Consider the following 14022-nt stretch of genomic DNA (forward strand, 5'->3'; position numbering starts at 1 on the left):
ACTGGCGCCCTAGCCGCTGAGCTACTCATTATGCCGAACTCATTATGTATGCTTTAATCGGTTAAATAAATTGATCTATTTGTTAAAAACAAACAAAAAACAACAATACTATTTAATTAATTAATTATTATTATTTTTTTTTGATACAGAGTCTTACTTTGTTGCCGTTGGTAGAGTTGTCATAGCTCCTAACAACCTCTAACTCTTGGGCTCAAGCGATTCTGTTGCCTCATCCTCCCAAGTATCTGAAACTATAGGCTCCCCCCCCACCACAATGCTGGGCTATTTTTAGAGGTAGGGTCTTGCTCTGGCTCAGGCTGGTCTCTAACCTGTGACCTCAGGCAGTCCACCTGTCTCAGCCTCCCAGAGTGCTGGGATTACAGGTGTGAGCCACGTCCTAACAATTACTATTTACTAAATATTTGCATTAGCTAAGTGTATGAATTGTTTCAAACTCAAAACAACCTGGTAGAGACCTTCTGTTGTTAATATTCTATTTTTTTTATTTTGTTACAATTTTTCAAATTTATAGAAAAGTTGCAAAAATGATACAAGGCACTTCTATATAGGCTTACTCAAAACCATCCATTGTTTTCATTTTGCCTTGTTTGCATTATTATTTTCTCTCACTTTTGAGCATTTTTAAGTAAGTAAAATTGAAGAAAGTGCATATGAATGCTTTAATTTTAAAGAGAAAAGGGAAGCAGGTTTTGAATATATCACATAGTTTGGTGTATGCTTGATTTTAGTCAGCACTTAAAGCAAAGAAATCTGAAGATTGGATAAAGAATGGATTTTTTTTTTTGTAGTTTGATGCTCTGCTGCCTTCAGTATATTCTCACCTGTGAATGCAAAAATCGTAACCCTCTGTTAGGAACTTCCCCAGCTCATGGCATGATCTGCTTACATGTGGGTGTGTCCTTAGAACATGCTAGATATTGATGATATATGGATGATTGTTGTGTGGGAAATAGGAACCATGAGCCTTTCATTACCCTAACCAATAATTATTTAGGTGAAATATATGGTTTGAAGATTCTTATGTAGCTTCAAGGAGCTGGAAAAGATAAAAATACAAGATGCTTTAAGAACATTGGCTGAGGCCTGGCATGGTGGCTCATGCCTGTAATCCTAGCACTTTGGGAGGCTTAGGTGGGTGGATTGCTCACGTCCAGGAAGTTTGAGACCAGTCTGGGCAAGACTGAGACCTCTGTCTCTACCAAAAATAGAAAAATTGGGTGGGTGTAGTGGTGCGCGCCTGTAGTCCAGCTACTTAGGACACTAAGGCTGGAGGACCCCTCAAACCTTGGAATTTGAAGTTGCAGTAAGCTATGATGATGCCCCTGTACTATTGTACTCTAACCTAGGAGATAGAGCAAGACCCTGTCTCCAAAAAAAAAGAACATTGGTTAGGATTTATACAAGTAGGTTTAATGTCTTATTTATGGTGAGGGGATGAATGACATATCTTAACATTCTATTACCTACCTTCCCTCAAAATAAACCTAAATTTTAGGGGTCTTTTCAATTATGTCATATAAAGAAATTTAACTTACTCCTTCCCCATCTGCAGTCATCCCTAGTCCTCATTAGAATGATAGCCTGTCCATATGAAAAAGGCATGGCATGCAGAAAGTCCTGTCAGTTTAAGTGAAAGGAATATTAGTTGTATTTTGAGAAATATAAAATACATCACTTGTGGGCTTATTTTCCTTTTCTCCCTCTCTTTAAGCCATCATCAAAGCTGTGATATACAGATCCTTATTAAAGCTGATTGTAATAATTAAAAACACTTCCCTTTCATAGGGATGAGAAAATTATAAATTATTTGGGAAGCATCTTTCTAGCAGTTCATTATTGTTTCTGAGACATGGGCAGTTTTTAAAGACTGTAAAACTGTTCCTTTTCTATTCACATGTTAATAGAAGTCTGGAAGTAAGGCACTCTCTTCAAATTTTCAGGGTTGATTTTTATTATATGTCAAGCTGTAAACAACATTCTGTGACAGGTATTTTCTTTCTTTGTCTTCTATTGAGCTAATTAGTAATTTACACTCTAGTAGCATGTCTTCCAGACTTACTGTGTGAAAATGCCTGCTACTCTGTGCCTTCCCTGCAGCCAGGACTGGCAAATGATTAGGGGCAGATGTTGGTTAGCACATCAGAAGGATCAGGGATAAAATTCATTTTTGTGTGATGTTTTAAAAGATGTGTTTTAAAGCCTTTTGTATATATCCTTTCTCCACTCCACCATCTCTTCCCCACATTCAAATGGGAATATTATGATCTTCTGTAACCTAGAGCTTCTGTCCTTGATTCAGTTGTGGATTGTTTTCTATTCTGTCCCCCACCCCCACCCCAACATTGTGGGATTTGGGGAGGATTAGCAGGGCAGTCTGGCATAGTTTAGAGCCCACGAAGCTGGTCTTGGTTACTCGCTTCCATCGTCAGAACACAGTGCTTTCAGTCATTGTCTTTAGAACCCTACATTGCTTGCTTCTCTTGCTGAGCAAGTTGTGTGAGGGATGGAAGGGTAGCACCATGGCTAGTGAGTTAGGAAGCTGTTCTTATATGATCCTCATATCTATCCAAAGGAAGGATAGCCCCTACTGTTATGTCAGCTTTTGAAAAATGCAGCAGAGAGTGACCAAAAGATAATTTATACCTTTGTTTTAGCATTTTTATCACATTTATGTCCTATTCTTTCCTGCCTTCTATTCTCTTTCTTTCAGTCACTGAGCTCGGAAAGATGTGTAAGATCTGTTATGTGCTCCCTTGGATGGGCCACATGGACACTTTAAAATAGCAAAAGCTTAGGAGTGGTGCCTGTGGCTCAAAGGATAAGGCGCTGGCCCTATATACTGGAGGTGGCGGGTTCAAACTCAGCCCCAGCCAAAAACTGCAAAAAAAAAAAAAAATAAAAAATAAAATAATAGCAAAAGCTTTGACTTTGAAAGAAAGTCTCTAAGAATCAGTTTTGTGAATATAAATTATAGTTGAAAATTAAAGGAAGAGTAGATAGAGGTTTACTGACATCAGTTTTGAAGCAAAACCTTTCTAGATAATTTGTGGTATTTATTTCTGCAGTTGTGGATACTGATTTATCAGGGTAATAAGGTCAAAGTCCCTGTGAAAACTAATTAGATTTTTCTTGACAAAAATTGTTACCTAGGGGTAGCCACAAAGAAGATCAGGTAGGAAAATGTGTGAATAGCTCAGTTCAGCCATCATTGTTAATAGCATTGTAATCATAAACATGTAGTCCTCCACAGGAAATAAGCATTCACAAACAGGTCATCTCATTTATGTAAGCATTTATACCAGTTAAGTGCTGCTTTATTAATGTTTTATTTTTATAAACCAGAATGTGTAGAACATCCCTATGGATGGGTATTGCTAACATTTACAGCCTACTCTCCTTTTTCTTTTCTTTTTTCTTTTCTTTCCCTTTGATACAGGGTCTTGCTTTGTCACCCAGGCTAGAGTGTAATGGTGCAATCACAGCTTACTACACTCTTGAGCTCCTGGCTCAAGTGATCTTCTTGCTTCAGCCTCTCAAATAGCTGTGATTACCAGACGTGCACCACCATGCTCTGCTAATTAAAAAAAACAATTTTTTTTTTTTTTTTTTTTTGAGACAGAGTCCTGGGTAGGGTGCTGTGGCGTCATTGTAGCTCGCAGCAACCTGGAACTCCTGGGCTCAAGCCATCCTTTTGCCTCAGCCTCTCCAGTAGTTGGGACTATAGGCATGCATCACCACGCCCAGTTGGGATCTTACTGTGTTGTCCAGACTGGTCTTGAACTGCTGCCCTCAAGTGATTCTAATGTGGTAGCCTCCGAAAGTGCTGGGATTACAGGAGTGAGTCACCACACCTAGCCTTACTCTTTTTCCTATGTTCTAATATATAACCATCTATATCAACTGTCTTAATTATATTGAATGCTGGTGGCTAGACAGTTATTGTAACATAAGAGGTCAAAGGTCAGGCTAATACCATCGCATATAAAAAAGTAAAGTATCTGGCGGCGCCTATGGCTCAAAGGAGTAGGGCGCCGGCCCCATATGCCGTAGGTGGCAGGTTCAAACCCAGCCCCAGCCAAAAACTTCAAAAAAAAAAAAAAAAGTAAAGTATCATCCGAGTGAACTGATTGGAGAGGCGTGTTATATGTACAAATAAAGAAGAAAGTGAATATATGACTATGGAATTGAATATGATCCTGAAAGAAATGTTTCTAAAATGTATTACGTACATTGTGTGGCTGGACTTGGCTGCTGCTATGGTGTGAGGTGCATGTTCCAGCTTTCGCCATCCCCACACCCTCACCGGTCTGCTGTTCAGTAGCCAGCTTGTGGGCCCCTGCCAGCCACGGACGTACCACGCGCATCTACACAGGACGTCTGGGCTACAATTTCCAGAAGCACTACAGCAGTCGCGGAAGCCACAGTGGTGGAGATGCGCTGGAGGGCTTAGGGCGGAGACGAATAGGGGCCACCTGTTCGTACAGAGTACGGGCTTATTGTAGAAAACCTTTCTAGTCGTTGTACTTGGCTATAGATAGATGGATAGATAGAAAGAACAGATCTAGGTCTGTGTTTCTCTCTCCCTCTCTCTTCATATATATATATTTTATTTATTTATTTTTTCTTTTTAAGAGAGTCTCACTCTGTCGCCCTGGTATCATAACGCACAGCAATCTCAAACTCGTGAATTTGAACAATCCTCTTGCCTCAGCTTCCGGAGTAACTGGGACTAGAGGCAGAAGTCCGTAGGCCTTGCCAATTTTTTCTATTTTTAGTAGAGACAGGTCTTGCTATATTAGGCTGGTCTGATCTCCTGAAACAGTTCACCCGCCTCGGCCTCCAAGAGTGCTACGATTACAGGCATGAGCCACCAAGCCAGGCTGCAGTTGGCAAGATTTAAAGGATTTTATGCGACAGGCAGGTGAGGTAACTAACCTATGCTGTTGATCATAAGGAACGCACAAATGAGGGCATAATTGAGTTTTGTTCCTACTGGATGGTACCGAAGTAGGTGGCAGTAATAGTAGGCTTAGTGAAGATAAGCCATGCGCAAGCCATAGGCAGCCTTATTCTGGGAACAGATCTAGGTCTCAATTTAGGAGGTCACAAAGTAGGAGTCTCAGGCATAGTCACATCTCGAAAAGTCCCTCTGGATCCAGGTCACGTTCTCCATCAAAAGGCAGGAAATCTAGTTCAAAGAGCAAGTCTAAAGCCAAATTTGATCGCGGCTCCTGGTCTTTCGGATTCAGATCTAAGGAGTATGAGAAATCTTGAAGCAGGTCTCAGTCAAGGACTGGATTCCCCAAAGAAAATGGAAAAGGTGATGTAAAGTCAAAATCCAGATGAAGGAGCCAGTCTCTACCAATTCACCTTTACTTCTTCCACCGTCAAAAGTTCATTCTGTGTCCCCACCACCAAAAAGAGCTACTTTAAGACCCCGTTCTAGATCTGGCTCAAAGTCAAGATCAAGGTGTAGATTGAGTTCCAGAGATTAACCCAGGACTCCATATTGTTTCATACTGTTAAGGAACACTTTACTACTTGCTTAGGCAGTTACTCTTCCATGTTTGTACTTGACCTCTTCTGCAAGAGGAATCTCTTGGAAACAGGGACACACAGAAGTTTGATTTATGGCCAAATTTGATGAAAAAGGTAAGTTTGTAAGGAATTGATGGCACAAAGTCAAAGCCCTCTCCTTTCTTTGTAGAATTAAGATAATTTTGATTGATAAAATAACTTTTGTAAAGATTAAGCTCATTTTGTTTTCTTTAAAAAGTATTTCAGCAAGATCTGCTATAGGGTTTTTGTTGTTATTTTGTTTGCTTATTTTAAATTAACCCTTTCAAGCTTTGACTACTTAAGGCTTTATTGGGAGAATCCAATTTTCAATTACGTTGCTTTTTTTTTTTGAGACGGGAGTCTCACTCTGTCGCCCTGGGTAACGTGCTGAGGCAACATAGCGAGCAGCAACCTCAAGTCCGCTGATCCTTTTGCCTCAGCCTCCCAAGTAGCTGGACTACAGTTGCCTACCACAATGCCCGGCTAGATTTTCTATTTTTAGTAGAGACAGGATCTCACTCTTGCTCAGGCTGGTCTCTCGAACTCCTGAACTCAAGCAGTCCACCTGCCTTGGCCTCCCAGAGTGCTATGATTACAGGTGTGAGCTGCCCCACCTGGCCATTTATTGGCTTTTCATAAAGCTTGAATTACGTAAAAGTTTACTCCCAATGTGATTGCCTTATTTGAATAGGTCACTATTAAATTCTTTTAATTATTGTTATCTGCTATTTGTAGAAAAATGTAAATTCTATTTAAATGTAAAATAAAGCAAGCTTCAGACCAGCAATAAATTCTTCAGTTTTGATTACAAGAAGTATTGTGTACTTAAAAAGCTTATAACAAAACATTTCAAGTGAACAGTAAGAATGTTTAAATGAAGACATCAGTTTCATTTGTAGTTGGTATCATTTTCTGTTTCATGCTAAAAATCCCAGATTGGTGAAAGATTACCAGTCTCCCTAGTTAATACTGTTAATATTCTTCTTGAATTTTTTTCTTCATATGTAGTTTAGCTTAGGTTACAACTACTGAAAGTCAAAATATTTAAGCTATAAATTCAGTAATCTTTTTTTTTTTTTTTTTAAAGGACAAAATTTATTCCTTTTCCAAATGTTACAGTAAAACCAGGTGGAAGAAAATGGTTTTAGCAGTTAGGAAAATTCAGTAATCTTAATCACTTGAATAAGTATAATTACCACTAATTAGAATGACACAGATTCAAAAAGTTGATGGTAGCCAGTAATAGATGAGGATGTGGGAAATTTGGAACTCTAACACATCATTGGCAGAAATGTGTTCTTGGAGGTAAATTTTAGCAATGTCTATTGAAATTTAAAATGTGTGTATCCTATGACCTAGCAATTTCTATTCCCCAGTTAATAATACTAGGAATAGAGATTTGTCCATTCATATATTCGTACAATTGCATGAAAACATGTTTACAAAGTTTTTCTTTACAGCACTGTTCATTACAGCAAAAAATAATGTTTATTAACTGATTAAATAATGTGTAATGAATCTGCCCAATGGAATACCATTTAGCTGTTAAGAATGCAATAGAGCCGGTGGAGGGAGGGTAATGGGTAGGGCCACACCTACGGTGCATCTTAGAATGGGTACAGGTGAAACCTACTAAATACAGAATACAAAATGTCTATATACAATAACTAAGAAAATGCCATGAAGGCTACGTTGAACAATTTGATGAGAATATTTCAGATTGTATATGAAACCAGCACATTGTACCTCTTGATTGCATAAATGTACACAGCTATGATTTAACAATAAAAAAATAAAAAAGAATGCAATAGATCTCTATTTGGTAATGTGGAAAGATGTTCATTGTTAAGTTATAAAAAACTTTCCATATTCAATACAATATCTATAGAATATTTCTATTTTTATATGCTGTAAAGACTGAGATTAAAGTCCTTTTTTGGGGGGGATGTTCACTTTTTGCTCTGTATACTTCTAGAAATGTTTAATTTTAACAAATATGTGAGGATGTGTTAACTAAGAACATTTTTATGAAGCAGTCTTCTGTAGTAGTAGTAAGAGAGGAGAAGGAGCTCGGTCATAAGAGAGAACTGTTCTATTCATAAGGTATTGGTTAGGTTTTTGAGTAGGAAATGAGGACTGGAATGACAGAAAGGGGTTGTTATAATGGAAGTTGAGGTCACTCATGGAAGGTTTTTCTGTTTGATGGATTGTTTTTGAGATATTGTCTCACTCTGTTGCCCAGGCTAGAGTGCTGTGGCATCAGCTTAGCTCACAGCAACCTCAGACTCTTGGGTTCAAGCAATCCTCCTGCCTCAGCCTCCCCAATAGCTGGGACTATAGGCACTGGTCACAACACCCAGCTAATTTTTTTTTTTTCATTTCTTTTCTTTTTTAGTAGAGATGGGGTCTCACTCTTGCTCAGGCTGGTCTTGAACTCCTGAGCTCAAGGAATCCTCCTGCCTCAGCCTCTTAAAGTACATAGGCTCAAGACCCATGCCAGGCCTTGGTGGAGGTTTTAAAGGAAAGGCAGAAATAGAGAACCTGAATTTTATTTGAAAAATGATTTGTAAAATGGAGATGATTAATAGTACCTAAGTCTATTGAGTTGTTGTGAGGAGTAAAGTATGCACATAAATTGTGTAGAACAGTTACTGGCATGTAGTAAGTGCACAGTGTTAGCTAATATTTTTTGAATGAAAAATACATTATCTTTTGCAAGCCTGTATAAATTAATGTATTATCCTTTATTATGTGTGGTGATGATTCCACTGACCCCATCGAGAGATCATGTAGTTTGGGGTGGCGCCTGTGGCTCAAGGAGTAGGGCGCTGGTCCCATATGCCGGAGGTGGCGGGTTCAAACCTAGCCCCGGCCAAAAACCAAAAAAAAAAGAGAGAGAGATCATGTAGTTTGCTTTTTTTCCTGGTAATTTTGATGGTTGGCCCAACCGCTTCTGTTTTTTACTGTTGGATCTTCCTGCTTGATACTGGACAGTATTAAAATCTGAAATATTGAAGTATTATAATTCTAGAGCCTTATAGGCATATGGTATTCTACAAGCTATTAGTTTTCTATACCAGTATTATCATATATACTAATTAACATTTGAGATTTGTGGCACTTCATTAAGAGACATTAAAAGAAGAGAGAAGAGGTAATTTTTTTGGAAAATGTTATTTGCTATGCCCAGGGGATGTGGAATAGACACGTTGCTTTGCACTGAACGTGTTAATCAGTTTTTGTTAGCAGTGTGGCATAATGAGCATATTAGCTACAACACCTACATTGGCAGCCAGCAATCTGCTTGTGAAATCTTTTAGAAAACAGAAATCTGGTGAGAAATGTTCCTGAGCAGTTGAAATATCTTTGAGGTGGGGCTAAGGGGAGGAATGACATAGAACAAATAAAGTCAAACACATTTTTGCTCCAGAGAGTAATTGTTTCACCACTGAAAGCCACAAGAAAAGGTGTTTGACCTGAGGATTGAGATGGGGCAATGTAATTTCGGTAGGGCTTTAGAGTTCTTTTTGTATTTTTGACCTGTCATTTAAATTTGTCATTTAAAGAACTTCAAGGTATGTTTCTTTCTGATGAAAAAAAAAATCGTGGAGTATTTTTTTTTTTTTTTGTAGAGACAGCGTCTCACATACCGCCCTCAGGTAGAGTGCCGTGGCATCACACAGCTCACAGCAACCTCTAGCTCTTGGGCTTACATGATTCTCTTGCCTCAGCCTCCCGAGCAGCTGGGACTACAGGCGCCTGCCACAACGCCCGGCTATTTTTTTGTTGCAATTTGGCCGGGGCTGGGTTTGAACCCGCCACCCTCGGCATATGGGGCCGGCGCCCTACTCACTGAGCCACAGGCGCTGCCCATTCATGGAGTATTTTAAGGATGATGAGTTTCTCACTTTGTAGTACATATATTCTAATGTAAATTATTTTTCCTTTCTACTTCCAGTTGAAACATGTCTTCTTGAGATATAAAAAAAATTAGGAGAAATAACAAGAAAAGTTTCTATATAAGCAGAGTTTTTGACAAGACGTGTCCAATAAATTTTTATTGAATCAGTTAGTATATGCTTATTATTCTGAATTTGGACTTCATATTCTCTTGATTGGATCCAGTCTAGCATTGGTGTGTACAAAGGCCTCCTGTTCAGCCCTCCCTCTTGTGTGCATTTTCCTCCTCTACTCCACAGGTACCCTCTCTAATGTATTTGATACATGTCTTTGATTCTATATGCATACTTGTAAAATATTTAGTGATTTTTTTTTTGTTATATTTAATTACAAAATAGTTCATCATGCCACACTTGTTGTAGCATTTGACTATAGAAAAATGCTATAAAATGCTGCAGGTCTTACTCTGGTTAAGACCTTGGCATTATGTTTTAAGATCTATTTATGTTGGATGTAGATCTAGCTAATTGCTCCTAACTGTGGTATGGTATTCTGCAGTGTGCATTCATTCCCATGGTGATGGGCACCTAGGCTACCACAAACAATGCTACCAGTAATAGTCTTGCACATCTCCATTATGGATGCGTTTGATAATTTCTTTAGGACAACAGATCCAGGGAGTAACATTGTGGCATAAGTACTGTCAGGCTGCTGCCTGGTTATATCAGTTTGTATCCCACAAGCACTGGGTTCCTCCCCGACACTTGCTATTGTCTACATTTCTAATTTTTGCTATTTAGTATTTCTTTTTTCTTTTCTTTCTTTCTTTCTTTTTTTTTTTTTTTGGAGACAGAAGAGCCTCAAGCTGTCTTCCTGGGTAGAGTGCCATGGCATCAAAGTTCACAGCAACGTCCAACTCCTGGGCTTAAGCGATTCTCTCTTTTTTTTTTTTATTTGTAGAGAGAGTCTCACTTTATGGCTCTTGGTAGAGTACAATGGCATCACACAGCTCACAGCAACCTCCAACACCTGGGCTTAAGCGATTTTCTTGCCTCAGCCTCCCAAGTAGCTGGGACTACAGGTACCTGCCACAATGCCTGGCTATTTATTGTTGTAGTTGTCATTGTTGTTTTGGCAGGTCCCGGCTGGATTCGAACCCGCCAGCTCTGGTGTATGTGGCTGGCGCCTTAGCTGCTTGAGCTACAGGTACTGAGCCATCATTTAGTATTTCTTTCTTTTTTTTTTTTTTGTAGAGACAGAGTCTCACTTTATAGCCCTCGGTAGAGTGCCGTGGCATCACACAGCTCACAGCAACCTCCAACTCCTGGGCTTCAGTGATTCTCCTGCCTCAGCCTCCCAAGTAGCTGGGACTACAGGCGCCCACCACAACGCCCGGCTATTTTTTGGTTGCAGTTCAGCCGGGGCCGGGTTTGAACCCGCCACCCTCGGTATATGGGGCCGGCGCCCTACCAACTGAGCCACAGGCGCCGCCCTCATTTAGTATTTCTAATACTAGTGAGTTTGAGCATTTCTTTATATCCTAGTTAGCTGTTTTACTTCTGTGATTGCATTTTCATATCCTTTATTTCCTCTGTTTTTCTTGATTTATAAAACTTCTTTCTATCTAAATTCTCTAGTTTTTTTTTTTTTTTTTGAGACAGAGCCTCAAGCTGTCACCCTGGGTAGAATGCCGTGGCATCACAGCTCACAGCAAACTTCAACTCCTGGGCTTAAGTGATCTACTGGCTGGGACTGCAGGCACCTGCCACAACACCCGACTGTTTTTTGGTTGTAGCTGTCATTGTTTGGGGGCCCAGGCTAGATTAGAACCCACCAGCTCAGGTGTATGTGGCTGGTGCCTTAGCTGCTGGGCCACTTTTAGCAGTTTTTAATGAAAGTTGTATATAAGATTATTCCTGCATCTTCTCAGTGGTTTCTTCCTTGTACTTGCCTTTTTCTTTTCCTACTTGGCAAGATTTGGCTTTCTGTTCAAAGTTTTTTTTTTGTGTGTGTGGTCTTTGTCCAGTTTAGGCCCAGTAGTAACCATCTTGCTGGGGTGAATACCCACTGGACAGTTGTGCTATTAGCCTTTTCCCTGCTCAGTATAGACGACATATTTCTGCTCCTGTTACAGTGTCCCTGAATTACCTGAACTTGGATGGGCGTAGACCAAACATGGTACTTTTGTCTTAGCTCTTGGAAAGAGGGGAAGACATAATCTTCCTGGAAATGTGCATTGAAATGTCTTTTGCAGTTTTTTCTTTGGTCAGAAGTCACAAAGGGATTAAACTTCATTTCTGCTGCTGCCTCTTTGGCCCTCTAGTTTGTTTTGGACTATGCAAATATCATCTTCTGAGGTATCATCTATTAGTTTTGTTTGTGGTGTTCTTTTTTTTTTTTTTTTGAGACAGAGTCTCACTCTGTTGCCCAGGCTAGAGTGCTATAACATCAGCTTACCTCACAGCAACCTCAAACTCCTGGGCTCAAGGGATCCTCCTGCCTCAGCCTCCCAAGTAGCTGAGACTGCAGGTGCTACCACAGCATCTGGTTAATTATTAGAGACAGGGTCCAGCTCTTGCTCAGCCTATTCTTGAACTCTTAAGCTCAAGGGATCCTCCCACTTTGGCTTCCCAGAGTGCTAGGGTTATAGGCAAGAGCCACCATGCCCAACCTCTGAAGCCCTTTTAATCCTAGCTACCATACAGGCATTTAGAGAAGAAAATGTCTAATGCAGGGCTTGACTGAGGCTCTGGATTCTTACATATCTTTGTATTCACTTTTTTTTTTTTTAATTTAAGAAGGCTAAAAAAGGGTGGTGCCTGTGGCTCAGTGAGTAGGGCATTGGCCCCATATACTGAGCCACAGTGAGTAGGACATCGACCCCATATACTGAGAGTAGTGGGTTTGAACCCAGCCCCAGCCAAACTGCAACAAAAAGTAGGTGGGCATTGTGGTGGGTGCCTCTAGGCCCAACTACTCAGGAGGCTGAGGCAAGAGAATCGCCTAAGCCCAAGAGATGGAGGTTGCTGTGAGCTGTGACGCCATGGCACTCTATCGAGGGCAACAAAATGAGACTCTGTCTCTTAACAAAAAAGAAAGAAGGAAAGAAAAAAGATAAGTACTTTATAAATGTTAGAAATCATGTTACCGGGGCGGCGCCTGTGGCTCAGTCGGTAAGGCGCTGGCCCCATATACCGAGGGTGGCGGGTTCAAACCCAGCCCCGGCCAAACTGCAACCAAAAAAATAGCCGGGCGTCGTGGCTGGGGCCTGTAGTCCCAGCTACTCGGGAGGCTGAGGCAAGAGAATCGCTTAAGCCCTGGAGTTGGAGGTTGCTGTGAGCTGTGTGATGCCATGGCACTCTACCGAGGGTGATAAAGTAAGACTCTGTCTCTTAAAAAAAAAAAAAAAAGAAATCATGCTACCTAAGAAGTAAAATTTAAGATGAACTTAAAAATGGGTTCCTCTATCAGTGATTCATTCAACCAGCAATATATGTTATATTAGTATATTTTTTGTGTCATATACTATACTTTGTCAGCAGGGCACAGTGATAGACAAGAAACAATTCCTGCCCCCAGGAAGCCCACAGTCTAGGATGCCCTTCCATGTGTACTGCACATAACACAGCTATGAGCCCATTTCTGTTTAATGGCAAAGAAGTATTTTAATATAGCTTGTAAGAGATCAATCCATTTGGCAAGTGAACAGCACTATTATTATCTAAGTTATTCTTTGAACCATAGTCAAAATGTGTAAATATAATCCTAGCATGCTTTTTGTTTCATAGGACTTCATAAATCTATTGTGTAGTTTCTGTGCAGAGGCCCTGAATTTGAACTTAAACCATTATTGAGAGCTGTAAATGGGTAAAACCCATAGTAGTGTAATAATTTTGAATCTTAGGACAGTGAAGTCAGAAGATCTTGAACCTTTTGTTCATGCTGTCTGTGTTGTGCACTAAAATGTAAAGAAACAATTATGTGGTTGTTATTATTTATTCTGGGTGATACGTACAAGATTTTAGAATTTGAGTGGGTCTGGAGATCACATGGTTCATCAGTAGCAGACTGAAACCCAGGCTTCTTGATACCTAGGTTAGTTCTCCTAGCAGGCTATGCTGAGCTTCCTAATATGGCAGTCAGGAGAGATTTAATTGTAATTGCTGATTGTAGTCTCCTTAAAATCTTCTACAAGGTTTCCTTATTTAGCTGTGGATACCTGTAAAATTTTCTTTTATTTAGTTGTGTGAATTTTGTGCGTTGTACTTGTTTTACCTAAATTTAGAGAAAACATCTAACTCAGGTTTTGAGCCACTGGTTCATTGGTAGTGACGATGAGGATATGCTTCCACTCCAGACAATCAGCATTAGATTATCCTAGTTTATCCCACTTGCCTTGCCTACTGTCAGGGCTGTCTGGAGGTACCGGGGGGATATGTGTGGAAGCATTCTGAAAACCATAAAGTGATCTTCTAATTGTATCCTTGAGACATTTTATTAAAGGCATATTGTTATGTGAGTTTATAGATTGGGATAGGCCAA

General features: G+C 40.0%; 1 protein-coding gene and 1 pseudogene across 5 annotated transcripts in view; both read left to right on the forward strand.

Moving 5' to 3' along the window:
• The window catches only part of USP49 (ubiquitin specific peptidase 49), a 118761-nt gene that overhangs the window by 5490 nt on the left and 99249 nt on the right, over positions 1-14022 (forward strand). Inside the window, exon 3 of one of the 5 annotated variants that reach the window (XM_053601965.1) lies at positions 9706-9779. The exons of the other annotated variants lie outside the window; for them this stretch is intronic. The gene's annotated coding sequence lies outside the window, so the exon portion shown is untranslated. The remainder of the gene's footprint in view (positions 1-9705; positions 9780-14022) is intronic. 5 annotated transcript variants of the gene reach the window in all.
• Positions 4484-5516, forward strand: LOC128593710 (serine/arginine-rich splicing factor 6-like; annotated as a pseudogene).

Source organism: Nycticebus coucang, chromosome 9 (genome assembly GCF_027406575.1).
Source record: "Nycticebus coucang isolate mNycCou1 chromosome 9, mNycCou1.pri, whole genome shotgun sequence".
NCBI classification, from domain to species: domain Eukaryota; kingdom Metazoa; phylum Chordata; class Mammalia; order Primates; family Lorisidae; genus Nycticebus; species Nycticebus coucang.